The following is a 16358-nucleotide window of genomic DNA, read 5'->3' on the forward strand; positions in this document are numbered from 1 at the left end:
ATATAAACTTAAAACAAGGAGGGAGGAATAAAGCATATAACTCAATTTCTACAAGTGTGAACTATCCTTCCAATCTGTTGTTGTTAGGTGCTGTTGAGTCGGTTCCAACTCACAGTGGCCGTGTGTACAACAGAATGAAACACTGCCCGGTTCTCCGCCTTCCTCACAATGGTTGCCATGTTTGAGCCCATTGTTGTAGCCACTGTGTTAGTCCATCTTGCTGCATTGACTTGTTGATGTATGGCTTCAATAATGTCTAATTTGAGACAGTGTAGCCCTAAAACTAACTGATCTTGTGCAGTGACTAGCCACTGAGATAGTGACTAGCCACTGAAAACAGACTATCTTAATGTCATTTTATATAGAAGTCATGCATTCAGTTAGCTAACTTAGATTTATCAACTGATAATAAAATACATTCTGTAAGACAGCCACTTTTTGTTTTTTTTTTTTAAGAGAAAATTGCCCTAAGGGCTTAAGTTTCATTGCCTTTCACAGTTTAATCTGTATAAGAAATGGCGTAGACACAGTCGAAATGGTTTTCCTTAAAACCATCTCTGTAAAGCTGTCTTTCTGGTGAGTATTATCTTATAGTTTTATATGTCACAGTTTTACTTTTTATAAATTAATGGAAATGAGGCACTTTGATCAAAGAAGTGAACAATCTGAATTTCTACATCTCTTTGGAGATTACCTGAACCAGGAATATTAAGAAGGTGATTTCTGCCTGGCATTTTCCCACTAATTCCTGGTTCTGTTTTTTTCTTACCTTCACATAGCAGACTATAAATAACTGCATAAACTTATTATTTGTTTTGCACAACATGAGTCACGTAAACGGCGTCACTGAATTGTACATGTAAAAAATGTTGAATTGTCAAATATGTTATTTTTTTAATTAATAGTTTACTGTGTTTTAGGCAAAAGTTTACACAGCAGATTAAGTTTAACAATTTTTACACAAATTCTTCTGTGCCATTGGTTACAATTTTTACAATGTGTCAGCATTCTCATTTCCATTCTGTTTGTTCTGTTTCCATTCCTCTAGCGTCACTTCCCCTTGCCTTCTCATGTTTGCTTTTGGGTAAATGTTGACCGTTTGGTCTCATATAGTTAATTGTTTAAGTGAGCACATTGCTTGTATAAACTTTTAACACATATGCTGTCTAGCACTTAAATTTTAATCTCAAGGTTTTCTTTTTAGTTGACAGCCACGGCTTTTGGTTCCCATATTGCATAGGTGTTAAATTAAAATACGAGAATTTTTTTTTCCATTGTTCTTGTTGAAGCTGTTGCAGTGATTTATGGGCAATTAAGCTGAGGTTAGGGTTGAAGGAGAGTTTACCTAAATTGGTCACGCAGACCAGTTGCTTATAAGGTTCTCTGAGATGTGAAATTTTCAAGTGTATTCTTAAATATTCTAACTCTGCATGAAATACTTGAGTTAGAAATACTGATTTCTGGGATTGTGTATGGCAGGAAAACTAGTCTCTGGGTATATTTGTAATTTATGCCCTGTTTTATATTTTCCCTCAATGTAACGCATAGGTTTTTTCCCGTTGTAGTTTTTAGCCACATCCTAGCTAATGTCAACATAAGGATGTTTTCATATTGTATTTCCTGCTGTGATCTTTGTGAATCAATAAAACAGTAGTCAAATCTGATTTTTAGTATGAGCAATGATAGTCTTCTAAAATAAATATGAAGATTGATGTGTGAGTATGTAACATGGTAATATATTCTAGATAAGCATTAAACCAAGTATGGACCCTCAGTTTATATCTTGAAGATTTAAAATGTATTTCTAAGGAACTGTGTCCTTTCCAGCAGGGATAAACAGACATTGCAAATTTGGTAAGTATGTAACTTTAAATGCATGTATTAGTTTTGAGAATCAGTAGCCAGATTTCCATAGTTTAATATAATATTCAGAATTGAGAAAGAATTCTTGAATTTTCTTTGCAACTTAGTGTATATGTCTAGAATTTTACAAATTTGTGTGCACAATGATTAAATTAAACATACCTTTCTCCATTGTCTGTTTTCTTTTTATTTTGTGTGGTGGTGGTTAAAATACTGATTTTATATTTTCAGGCTTTCTTCAGGGTAGAAATAAGTAGCTGGTAAAGAAAATATCTTCAGTAACTAGTTAATATACCTTTTTAAGACTCAGTAGTAAATTTCAGTTTACTTAAGCCTTCTGTTTCTCAGGTCTAATTAAAACTGACAACAGGCAGCTGTTTCTGGAATATTATAGGAATCAGTGCATAATAGAATTATAATATTAAGCCACTACTTGATTTACATAGAAGTGGTGCTTTTTAAATCATAAGGGAGGAAGGCTGATGAAATTTGGAGTTTCTCCCCTCCCCGGGACATTGTATCAATAATAGAAAGATAATACATGGAGGTTCAAGTGAAACATTGCTACAACAAGGAAGGTGATTTCTGAGAAGTATGTCCATTTCTTTCAAAACGAGTCTAGCATTATCACAGAGGGTTGTAGGAAAGAGGGGTCCTGTCCCTCAGTTTAGTTCCTGGCTTAATGCCAGCCTTGTTCTGGCAAGGAGGGAAATAAAGAGCAAGTCATACAAGAATATTATTCTAAGGAGGACCTGGACAAAGTAAAGGATGAATGGCTTGTCCATGTGTATGAGTAAATGGTCTAACTAAACCAAAAAAACTTAAACGGAGTTTTATTTTTAAATAAAATTTTTTAAATCAGGTAATAATAGTGCGTCTGTCACTTTGATAAGCCATGTCATCTGGTGAAATTGATGAAAAGTACTGTGAAATGAAACTGAGGACCACACAGTGTATAACTATGTTTAGTTTTAGTCTACTGGTAGGAACTGGAGGGAGAGAGATCCCCTAGTGTATGTAGCCATATAATCAGAACTCTCACAAAAGGCAATGAAGTCATCTGTTTCGTTTTGGAGGAGGTGGTCTGAGGATGTTGGCTAAGCTTTAGAAAAGCCAAAACTATATTTGAAAGATGGTGTTTTATTTTCATACCTGAAGCAATTTCCAGTTTGTGTATTTACATGTAAAATATTTTTATTTTTGCTTCTGCATTATTACAAGCAAGTCTTTTTGTTTCGTGGTGATGGTTGACCATTAATTCATTAACCTTCTATGCCTGTGATCTACAAAGATGAATAAAATCTTTCATTGATTACTTATGATACTTGTCTGAGCCCATTTTGTTAAATCGTATCCAGAACAGTTCATACTGAAAATAAAATTTAATGATGATCATCAGCTGTCCTGAGCAGTTTTTGATGGGCTCGGGGGACCAAAAGGCAGAGTTATTTTTATTATATATGGATTGTTTGTAAGGACAAAATATTTAAAGGGTAAATGACCATGTTTAGACAATTTGGGCATGGAAAATGTGATACAGTATTGAGGTTGGACAGGTAGGTGGGGCCAGAAGTAGCAGTGATTTAGACTAAGCATAAATGAGAGCCTACGACCAAGTCTTTGTTTCATCATTTAGTAGTTACATGGCTTTGAGCAAGTAACTCCTAAAATGATAGTAATAGTTTCACAGGTTTGTGAGAAATACTTGCGTGTAAAACAACTTAAATTTGTCAGCACTTTGTAAGTGCTCATTGAGCATTTTCTGTGGGAACTGTCATAGTGTACAACTGGAGTAGCCTTGTCAAACCAGTGAAAATGGGAAGGGTGGGGGCAGGCAGTTACTGCAATTTAAATATATTTAGTAAATAATACTTAGTATGTACTTGGATACTATCCTTTGTAAAGATACAGAGTAGACAGTAGATGCATCCAAAAAGGGAACCTCAGAGCTGAGGATTTGAGAAGCCAGCCCCCATGCAAAACGTCTTGTTGGTAACTGTTCCAGGCAGGAGGAATAGTAGGTATAGAAACCCTTAATGGAAGAGCATAACATCTGGGAGAAACACAGTAAGGTATGAAAAGGGTGGGAGGTGTGTGTGTGAATGGAGGTTGGAAATGTAGCTGGACCAAATGACGCAGGACCTTGTAGGCCATGGTTTGAGTTTATTCTAGTGGAAATCCAAGAATATATTAACCTATCTCAGGACAGAACTCAGGAATAACTGGTGTGATGAATTGCTGTGACTAGATAATCATTGGAGAAGTTAGGTAGTGTGGGTCTAATGTGAAAAGCACAGAAAAAAAAGGAAGTTCAGTTTTTTTGCACATGGTTTAGTCTCCACGCCTGATCCTGTAAGACTTACCTACCTGAGAAATGTTTAGGATCTTGTAAGACCTTGAAAGGTAAAAATGAATCTTAAGTTGGTCTTAGAGCATTAGAAGAATAAATATGAATACATCAGTGCTAATACAAAGAAGAAAGTGAAAGTAACCCCAGAGAAATTTAATTTGGGGCATTAATAATTCTACTTGATTGTGCCAGGGGAAAATGCGTTTGAACTACACCTTGAAGGATAGTAAGGATTTGGACAATTTGGAAAAGTGTTAGGAGAAAGACCGGAAACACGATAGTACGGGAGTATGTGAAGAAAAGTAGAGAATGGGATGGGAAGGTGAGCTGAATCTAAAGTGTCAGGGTCCTTGAATACCATATTGGGTATACACATTTCCTCAAAGAACTGGAGTGCTTTTAATTTTGAGCATAAAAACACCAAAGCTATCGTTTTGGACTCCAGCAAATCTCCAGAGGCACCAAAAGTTTGTACTCTTCTATCAGATATTGCCCGTTTGCCACATGTAAGTTCTAGGAACATTATCATTATTGTCCTGGTGATGTGAAGTAGTAGGGTTCACTTAGGAAGCATAATTGGCCCTAGAGGCCTGTTGACTTGGCCAAGTTGAAGCTGGAATCCCTTCTCTTCAACAAGGCTAGCTTACAATATTTTTGAACCTTCTATAACCTCAAAGCTTTATTTTCCTTGGTCACAAACTAAATGCTTCATTTTTTCTACCATTTCGCATTTTAGAACATTGCTCCCCTCCCTCAGAAACCTTTTGCTATGCCCATGCAACTCCTATTTCATAGTAAATGAACTCCACACTCTGAACTCTTCACTGAAAATTTCCTGAAACTTGGTTCTCAACAAAGTATAGTTTCTCCAGCAGTTGTCTGAATGAGTGTGCTATTCATTCTTCCAGATTATTTGTACCTGGAGGTTGGGGGTGGGGTGAGTGAGCTGCTCATTACCTAAAATAAAGCCGTTTTTCTTCTAATCAGAATCTTACATTAACTTTTTTTATTGTAAAAATATATAGCACAACATTTGCGAGTTCGGCATTTTTCAGGTGTACGCTAGTGATACCGATTACATTGATCATTTGCAAGCATCACTCAATCATTTGCCAAATTTCCCATTGCCAAAACTTACTGATTCACAAACAGTGGCTTCCGTTTCCCCTGACCCATGGTAACCACTGGAAACTTTAATCTCTATACATTTGCTTATTCTTGTTATTTCATGTAAGTGAAATCATACAATACTTGTCCTTTGTGTTTGACTTATTTCATAATTCAAGCCATTATTTAAAAAAATCCTCCTTTTGGCCTCATGACATCTTTTGTCCTTCACTATTTTAATCTACTGACTCCTGGAAGTTCCCCTTCATTGAAGTTTTTGGTACATTATATGTGTAGTAGGTGCTCCATAATTTTTTTTAGTCTGTGATTGATTTTTCTCCTTGTAGAGGATTGGTTATAGTGCTGTACTGCTGAGGGCAGTCGCATAACCTTGCAAATTTTATAATTGTACATTGTATAACCATAAATTTTTATTTTCGGCTGGACTCATGATGCTGCCAAGCAATTCTGTGTAAGGTTATAGTCTCCTTTTTTACTTACTTATTCCACTGGTTGTTGGACATCTCTTCAAATCCTTGCCCTCATCAACATCCCCTGCCACCATACACTCAGCTGATGACTTTGCTTCGTAATTCATGAAGGTGGTAAAAGCCAAGGTCCTTAACTTCTAGATTCCATCCTTATAACCTATATTTGCACCTTTTTTTCACATTGGACAAGGAGCTCTGCTAGTGCAGCGGTTAAGCGCTTGGCTGATAACTGAAAGGTTGGAGGTTTGAACCAGGGCTTAGAACCCATTCATTCTGGTTTAAACCCTTGCTGAGAATTTGTATTTCCACCCCAGGTATACTGAATTGGAATCTATAACAAGTTCCCCAGGTGATTCTTACGTATAATAAATTTTGAGAGCCACTGCTCTACCAGTGGTTCTCAAAATTGGTCCCTAACCAGCAGCGTTAGCATTGCCTGGGAACTTGTGAGAAATGCAGATTCTCAGCAGGAGTTCGAAGCGTAACAAACCCACCTAACTATCCCTGACCATCTGCTTCTATAAAGATTATAGCCAAGAAAACCGTATAGGGCAGTTCTACTCTGTCACCTGGGGTCGCTATGGGTTTGAACCAACTCGACGGCATCCAGCAACAATGTTACATTGGCTGTGTATTCATTCTTTATGGCTAACCCATTTTACCAAGCTCTGGAAACCCACCAACTCCTGCCTTCTCAGTGGTCTCTTGATTATTCCTTTTCATGTTTCTTCAACTGCTTTTCCTATCTTCTCGTTCTTTTAATGACTCCACTTTTCCCTCAGGATAAAATTTGAATGAATGGCTGTGGTATAAAAGGCAGGAGAGTCAAGGGACATTCAAGTTTTCTCTGGCTCAGAAGGCCCTTCGTAATCTGGCCCCTGCTTATTTTTCCAGCTTCGTTTCTTGCCATTTCTCCTTGATAATCTCTTCAGACTCTCACTTCTGTCTGCCAGGACATTCTATCTCTTCCCTTTACCTCTTTGATTTGGGTAACTTCTACTCCAACCCGTATCAAGTTTCAGTTTAGAGGTAATTTCTAAATCCCTGAGCCCCCATGGAGACCATCATATGTGCTTCCATTGAACTAGGCACTTAATCGTCAATGTTGCCTGTTTATTTGTACTGGACTGCAGTCTCCTTGAAGACAGGACTGTGTCTTGTTCATTGCATTCCTAAGACGTAGCATGCTGCTTGGCTTGAGTTTAATGCTGTATTCAACTAAATTGCCATGGGGATTAATCAATCTCATCAAAATAAGCTAGAGATCCAGATAGGAGTACCTTTATTTGAACATTGTGCAATTTAGACCTGACTGAGTCATGCTGTTCTTTTAAGTAGGAGCTTTAGAGCAGATACTTAGTGACTGGTTAAAGAGTAATCCTTTCCAACAGCAAAGGTCTCTTGGACAGAGCTGTTCTGAAAAACTATGTAGTTTGTCCAGGAAGATTAGAAGGAATTTTGAGAAGTAACCTTTTCTGTGGGATGTCTACCAGAATAAAGAGTTTGTTTCCTATATGGTGAAAGATTAGCTCTAGTCTGGAATGGAGATAGGCTAGACCTGGCATTGCAAACTGAAATGCCTGTAAGAACCAGATGGGTAATAGAAATGACTGAAACAAGCCAATTGGAGAGTGGTAATTTATGGCCCTTATAAACAAGGGTCATGCTATGTGTAATGCTTGATCAGGGTGGCCAGATAACACTTCTCTAGAGAAGTTTAGAAACCTTTTCAAATTTGGCAACAAGGTAATTCAGCTTAAAAAATGAAAACCAAACACTGTAGGCCAAGCAAAACACATATGCAGGCCAGTTTTACTTGTGTGTCACCAGTATGGGACTTCTTCGATGAAAGCTGATATTTGTGGAAATACCTAGTTGCTGTCAGTAGGAGGAAACGTAGATAGTCCCTAAGAGGAAAGTTTAATGATGGACAAGAGGCAGATGATCTGTCAGCATAATGGAACATGATGTCAGGAAGATCCAGCCACTGAATTGACTGGTGCAGGTTGGTCATTATGGTCCAGCTCCAGGTTGTGAATAAATACAGGAATTAGTGTTCAGCATCAAGATTTCAGTTGCAAGAAGGATTTTTGGGACAATGCAGTATGCTATGAGGACTGATAACACGAGTAAAATTTCAGAACTATCAGTGAAGGTATTTGGGTGGGTGGGGGCATATCTTGAAAGTAGTCATAATGTGTAACTGTTTACTACTCTGGAGTTCTAAAGAGGCTATTCTATCTCTGGTTCAACTGCACACAGCAGGCAATGAATGTTTGTTGTATCGAGTAGGTTCATCTTTGTGATGTCATCAAATCAAAAGAAAGCTGTGATAACTGTCAGTAAGAATTGGCAAAGCATACCTCAGACCTCGGTTTCTCAATCAGCAAGTAGGGGGGAGACAAAAGCAAAGTATTTAACTCCAGTAGTTCATAATTATCAGGAGCACATAATCTTTTACTTGTTCCCTGGAAATTTGTTCAAAGTTCGTACTGCTCCTCTTCTAAAAAGTAAATTTTTATTTTTAAAGTATTGCAGATCCCTTAAAAAAAATCTAATGTGGATCAAATGAAAAAGCAACAGTTCCCTGCCCCACTCCCAGTCACAATTCCCATGAAAAAGTACTTCTAGCTCTATTTCTTTTGACTTCACCTCAGTATATTTAAGTAACATGCTTGGAAATAAAACCAAACCTGTTGCCGTGTAGTCGAGTCCATCTCACAGTGACCCTATAGGAGAGAGTAGAACTGCCCCATAGGGTTGCCAAGGAACACCTGGTGGATTTGAACTGCCGACCTTTGGGTTAGCAGCTGAACTCTTAACCACTGCACCACCAGGGTTTCCAGTAACATGCTTAGGCCATTATTATAAATATTAACATCTATTGATGTCTACTATCTTAAGTAGGGATTTAGCTCACTTAATCCATCTCTACCAAATCTTTTCTCCTATGTAATTGTATCTCTGTTTTTATTACCTGTTAACGTCTGTAACTTATACCTTTATTCCTTGTTCCATCGATTAAAGACAGTATCTCAACTTCTCACTTGATGAATTAAAGCTATTATCATCCTTTTCTATTTTCCCACCTTTCACTTTCTACCTTGTACTTTTATACTATTGCTTTTGCAGTTGTCAAGGCTGGGACATATGCATTTTGTTCTTTAAACATAATTGTGTATTTTGTCTATAAATTGGTTTTAAAATTGGAAGTCAGCAAAAACCTCTTAAATGATTGTAAATATTACAAGTCTACCAAGCAGGGTAATGTGATTACTTTTCCTTTCTAGTGAAGCTTTTCCTCACCCTAGGAGTGAGTCAATCACTCACTCTCTCTGCCTACTTTTGTTACATCCTTTAGCGCTTCTGATTTGTCAATGACAGTGTCAGTCTCTGCAATTCCTCTTTTTCTTTTTGATTTGGTTGTGTGCCTTTTAAAGAAAAAGTAATCATGTAGTGTTTTTGAAGTTTGTTTGCAAATCCTGGGTGCTTTCTGATAGATGTCTCTATATTCAAAACTGAGAGTTACGGAATGTCATGTTCGCTGCCTCTCAAACGGCCAAACCAAAAAAAAAAAAAAAAAAAAACACCCCATTGCCATCGAGTTGATTCTGACTCGTAGCGACCCTACAGAAACCATAAGGTTTCCCCAGGAGCTGCTAGTAGATTTGAACTGCTGACCTTTTGGTTAGCAGCCGTAGCTCACTATAGCTCTTAACCACTGTGCCATCTCCCTTCAATGGCTAGAGTACTGTAAAACCATGTTAATCAACTTGTTTGGCAGTTAAGAAAAGTGAGATTAGCCCCCAATGGTAAGGTTAAGTCAGAAAGAAGAAATTTTCAGTATATGTATATTCAGAATATATGAAGCTTCTATTTGACAAGAAAAGTATAACTCAGTAGAAAAATGGACAAAAGGTATCAACTGGCAAATCACAAGAGAGAAAACTAGAATGGCCACTAAATATAAAAAGATGACTAAACATCACTGGTAGTCAGGGAATCCAAGTTAAAACGACAATCAAATACCATTTTAAAAGCCTATCAATTTGGCAAAAATTAAAGTCATCAGACATGATGGCAAAGATGTGGAGTAGTATATATATGTTCTAGTTAGGATACATATTGTAGCTGTTGTGGCAAAGACCAAATGTAATTCGCTTGAATGGCAAAATGCTAAAGCTAGGTGATGGGTGTATAGATATATTTGTTTGAAATATTTTATAATTAAAAAAATAACACATGTTCTTATGGAGCTTACAGTCTAGTGGAAGAAACAGCTAAACAGTTTAGCAATACACAATGTGCTGTAATAGAGGGGTGTGCAAAGTGCTGTAAAAGTAAAAATGGAACACTTCCTTCTCTGCCCGGGGTTGGAGTTGGAGAGGGAGGACTATATAGAAGTGATACCTAAATCTTGAAGGATGACTTGGAGTTTGTTGGGCAGACAGTAGATAGAGTAGGAGAAAGGGAATCCATTGCAGAGATAACAACATGTTGCAAAGGCCAGTGTTTGCATAGAAAACATCCCTCAGTGTCCAAATGAAAGAAGCAAACTGATATAAGCAATTTAGTGATGTACGACTCTAAGAAATCCGAACCCTTTGTCCTTTAGGTAATCCAACCACCAACTAGCATAAAGGTAGACTTAATGGAAATGCAAAGATTCCAGAGGCAGAACTTTCCGTTTTATAGCAATGGGCAAATAGAAATCAGAATTCACTGTTAGGTACAGAATCCTCTGGGGATTTAACTTAGAGTTTCAAACCTAAGGTGAAAGGATATAGCCTCACTAGATTTTTATTCATCCTGTTCTTGCAAGAATAGGGAGTGTCTAAAATAAGTGTAGCTGATCCACATAACCAGGGATATCAGATTGGCTTGTAGACGCCACTTTTGGTTATGGCCTTCCTGATTAGAACACCAGTAGACCACTCTTGGCCTGTACATTCTTGATTAGCACCTGGGTTATAACTTAGTCTAAATACATAATATCATATTGTATATGCTCAAGTATTTTAAAGTAAATCAGACACTTTTTCTTGACTTCATCTTGGCATCCTCAATTTTTTTTTTTTGCCCAGAATTCAGACTTCTATTTATTTATTTTGTTTATTGTTGTAGTTTAAGTGAAAGTTTATATTTCAAGTTAGTCTCTTATACAAAAATTTATACATACATTGTTATGTGACCCTAATTGCTTTCCCTATACTGTGACAGCACACTCCTCCTTTCCACCCGATTTCCCGCGTCCACTCAACCAGATCCTGACCCTCTCTGCCTTCTCATCTCACCTCTGGACGGGAACTGCCTGTTTAGTCTCTGCTTGCATCTGCTTGGCTAAGAAACACTCTCTTCACAAGTATCACTTTATGTCCCACAGTCCATTTCAATCTTTGTCTGAAGAGTTGGCCTCAGAAATTGTTTTAGTTCTGGGCTGATAGAGAATCCAGGAGCCATGCTTTCTGAGGTTCCTCCAGTCTCAGTCAGACCATTAAGTCTGGTCTTTTTACTAGAATTTGAGTTCTGCACCCCACCTTTCTCCTGCTCCATCAGGGACTCTCTGTTGTGTTCCCTGTCAGGGCGGTCATTGGTGGTTGCATCCTCAATTTTTAAAGTAGGAAGTGTCCAAAACATCACTCACTAGGTGTTCTCAAATATATTTCAATGCTTTAAGGGCCCCCTTGAGGGTTTCCTTCTCATAAGAACAGCGAATGAGTAGCATATTGATATTTGTCCTCTTACTCTTCTCCTATCTTACAGTTTTTTTTTTCATAATCACTAAAAAAAAAAGTCTTGTCTGAGTTCTTTCTCATGGAGAAAAGTGAGTCATTTTTACTCTGGGGTTGATACTCAGTTGCTGGGAAAGTTTTTCTAATATAATTTATTATATGAATTGATAATGTACAAGTAGTGAAGCTTTGCTCTTACACTTAAGATATTTTTGAAAGTGAGAATTTTATTTCCAGTGTGTATACCTATTCCTATGAGCACTTCACAGCTTGAGAAGGAAATATATTGTGAATATAGGTCTTTAGCAGTGTAATATATTTCATCAAATTGGTGCTGTAGAAAGATACTTCCCATGTAATAGATGCGCTTTTTATTCATGTAAATTTTATCAAACTAATTAATGCTTTTGGATGAAAGTGAATACAAATTCTAGACCAGTGTCATCTTGGCCAACTGCCTTTAGGCCTCTTATACTACTGAAAAAAAAAAAGTGATTTGAATGACTTTTAGGGATACAAATAGAATTCAGGTTTTAATTTAAAAATATTTATGAACCCGTTTGCACAATTAAAACAGAATTTAAGTGTTTTGGTCTCACCTAAAGAAACTTAGAAAGAGAGGGCAGGAAGTAGTTGAATATAAAAGCATTAGGAGACTTGATATCTAGAAAACAAAATCTTTGTTAGGGAATTTACTTGAATATTTGCCCATATGACCTTTTCAGGTTGCTTCTCTGACTCAACCTTTTTATTTTCTTCCTGGAATGAAACGTTGTGAAGAAACATCTCTATTCACTACCGTGGTGATGGGAAAATTCTAGTCGTTGGGAAACCAAAGTCACCAGAATTGGTTCTTCCCAACCCCCGCCCCCCGCCCCCCCCCAGGAAAGGGAGACACATTTAGCTTGTGTTTTGGTTTAACCCTAGCAGAATTAAAAGTTTTACATTTAGGATCAGAACTACCTTCTGGTTTGAAGACTGAATTTTTTTTTTTAAGTAATGTTTTCATGATTGATTTATGGTTTAATATTGAAAAAGTTAATTATAGAACTCCCCCTTCTGGAGGATGGAAAATATTGAAGTACATTTCAACTACAAGTATTGCTTATTGAAAATAGTATGTTTTTTTTTTTGTTCTGTGTCTTTAAAGAATTAAAAACTTTTCCCCTCTTGGTGGAAAAAAAAAAAATGGTAGAAGTATACCAAAAGGTTTTTTTTTTTTTGTCAGTACACATATTTTTTTTTAATTTTTATTTATTTTTTAATTGTACTTTAGGTGAAGGTTTACAGAACAAACAGTTTCTCATTAAACAGTCAGTACACATATTGTTTTGTGACATTGGTTAACAACCCCACAACATGTCAACCCTCTCCCTTCTTGATCTTGGAAGACCTTTTTTTTCTGGTGGAAATATACATAGCCAAAGTTACACCATTTCAGAAGTTTCTACATGTACGATTCAGTGACATCGATTACATTCTTCCAGTTGTGCTGCTATTCTCACTGTCCTTTTCCAAATTATTCCATCACCACTATCTTTAACTCACTGCCCCCTAGGCTTCCCATCAAACATTTTGAGTTGCTGTTGTCCATTTGATCTCACATAAATAATTCTTTTTTTTTTTTTTGTACCTTAGATGAAGGTTTACAGAACAAAGTTTCTCACTAAACGGTTAGTACACATATTGCCCGATGACAGTGGTTAACAACCCAATGACATGTCAACACTGTCCCTTCTCAACCTTGGGTTCCGTATCACCAGCTTTCTTGTCCCATCCTGCCTACTAGTCCTTGTCCCTGGACTGCTGTGCCTCATTACTCTGGTTTTGTTTTATGAGGCTGTCCAGTCCCCGGCTGAACTGTGAACCTCGGGAGTGACTTCACCACTGAGCTAAAAGGGTATCCGGGGGCCATACTCTCAGGGTTTCTCCAGTCTATCAGGCCAGTAAATCTGGTCTTTTTTTGTGAGTTAGAATTTTGTTCTACATCCTTTTCCAGCTCTGTCCAGGACCCTCTGTTGTGATCCTTGTCAGAGCAGTCAGTGGTGGTAGCCGGGCATCATCTAGCTGTACTGGACTCAGTCTGGTGGTGGCCGTGGTAGCTGTGGTCCATTAGTCCTTTGGTCTAATCTTTTCCTTGTATCCTGTTCTCTTCATTCTCCCTTGCTTCTGAAGGGGTGAGACCAGTAAGTATCTTAGATGGCTGCTCACAGGCTTTTACGACCCCAGACACTACTCACCAAGGTAGAATGTAGAACATTGTCTCTATAAACTGTGTTATGCCTGTTGAGCTAGATGTTCCCTGAGTCCATGGTCCCCACAGCCCTCTGCCGAGCAATTCAGTCCCTCAGGGAGTCTGGATATGTGAAGACTGAATTTTTTCTGCTACCTAAAATTACTATCTTTGTAGAACCATAAATTATTACAGCTACAAGGCCCCTTAACGATCTAGTCTAATCTCATTTTACAGAGACACAGAGAGTTAAATTGTTTGAAGCAGCTGTATGATAGGAGAGATTAGAACCTGTAACCCTGATTAGCAGCAGATGGTTCTTTGTAAATATTACATCTTTCGCTACTTTACGCAGTAGTATGACTGTGCTCTTTTCCTTGACTTGTAAATGTGTATATATACCACCCACTTCTGTCCAGTCGATTCTGACTCATAGCAACCCTATAGCTCAGAGTAGAACTGCCCCATAGGGTTTGCAGGGAGTGGCTGGTGGATTCGAACTACTGACCTTTTGATTAGCAGCCGATCTCGCAACCACCGCACCACCAGTTATGTATGTGTGTGTGTGTGTACATTATATATATGTATGTATATAAAATATATGTATATACAGATATATATGTGTATGTACCTACAGTATATGTTTCTCATTTTTTGTCTTGTTTACTTGAAAACCTTTTTAGAAGTGAAGGAGATAGGGTTCCTGTGGTGAAATGACATTCTTTATCTTCATACTGTGAATTTGTGATTAAAATTTCTGTAATGTTTAATCATCACAAACAAAAAATTAATCTCCATTTCATCTTAGAAGTTTTCCTTAAATTTTTGTGCATAATGAGAAATTTATCAAGAATTTTCTATGTTCCCAAAAAAATGAACTCTTATTTTGCCAATTTATTAGACTTTGCATCTTAAGCTCTTTTGATAATGAGTTATTATGGCATGCTAATACAGTCATCACTTGGTATCTGAGGGGTGGGTATTGGTTCCAGGACCTGCCTTGGATACCAAAATCCGAGTGTGCTCAAACCCTTATGTAGAATGGCATAGCATTTGCATATAACCTATGCACATCCTCCCCTCTGTATACTTTAAATCATCTTTAGATTACTTATAATACCTAATACAATGTAAATCCTTTGTAAATAGTTGTAAAGTGCTGTGAAAATAGCACTTTTCGCTCCCTCTTCACCTTTGAGGGATCGCTTTGACCACCTAATTGCTTTTTAGGAGTGATTTTTTTCACAGAAACAAAGGGTGCACACAACACAAGTAGCCAACGAAGGAGACGCCAGGCGAACAATGGTCAAACAACGAGTGCTGGAGAGAGACTGAGGATCTGTGAAATGGCGGGAGGCTACAGCAGGGTATGCCTACACATTTCATTCCTGTGGATTCAGCGTAGTGCTCAGCATGTGGCAAATTCAAGTTTTGCTTTTTGGAGCTTTATTTTTTCGAATATTTTCAATCTGCGGTTGGTTGAATCCGCGGATGTGCAACCCACAGGTATGGAGAACCGACTATAATTTGCTTTCTTCTCTCCAGCTCAATTAGTGCTGTACTTTTTACATGTTTTCTTGAAGTTAATGAGTATTTGTAAAGGGTGCCAGATACAATTTTTAAAACTGGAGTGAGTCCAGCCAGTACCATTAGCTTAATTTTATTGCCAACAGTCTGCATCTAATGCTAAAAAGAAAAAAAAAAAAATGATGCATGCAACTTCAAAAGTTAAAATCATATTTAAATTTGTATTCCTATAAATTTAGTTGTTTAATCCTTGACTCTCCTAGGCTGAGATAGATTCTCTCTCCTCTATATTCTTGTAGAATTTTGTAGTACTTTCATAAATGGGGGTAATACTAGGACCTACATCATGAAATTGTTGTGAAGATTAAATGAGACATACCATATGAAGTGTTTAACACAGTTCCTAGCTAATAAAAGTTAGCTGCTTTTATTAATATCACTTATCTGTCATTCACTGAGCAATATATATTTACTGAAGACCTACTATGTTAGAAACAGAGAATATAGTTATGAGTAAAAATAATTATGGTTAGCTTTAAGTCTGAGGCCTAATGTAATAAAAAGTTTTTATCTTTAGAATTAATCTTTTTTTTTTTTAACAAAGTGTTTATTTATAAGACAAAAGTCCCAAAGATATAGTATTCACATTTGAATGATGAATGTAATCAATTCCAAAATGAGGTCTAATTTTTTCTTCTAAACTTTCCTTTATTTTTTCCTTAATATTTGACATGCAAAATATGTAAAACATGTTTATCATACTTGTGCTTTAGTTTTATTACACATCTGCACCTACTGCTCACTTATTGACTGTCTTGTTTTCCAACATTTCGCATTTATGACAATAGTAAAAAATCTACTATGTTACTACTTTGCAGATTAACGACATATATCTGGCAGTTATGAACGCTGATGTATGAGGTGAGAGTAATGCTGGCTGTGATGGTTAAGGTTGTATGTTGGCTTGGCGATGATTCTCAGTGGTTTGGGAGTTATGTAATGATGTAATTTGGCAGTTATGCAGTGATGTAATTTGACAGTTATGTAATGATATA

This window comes from Trichechus manatus, unplaced genomic scaffold (genome assembly GCF_000243295.1).
Source record: "Trichechus manatus latirostris isolate Lorelei unplaced genomic scaffold, TriManLat1.0 scaffold00138, whole genome shotgun sequence".
Lineage (NCBI taxonomy): Eukaryota > Metazoa > Chordata > Mammalia > Sirenia > Trichechidae > Trichechus > Trichechus manatus.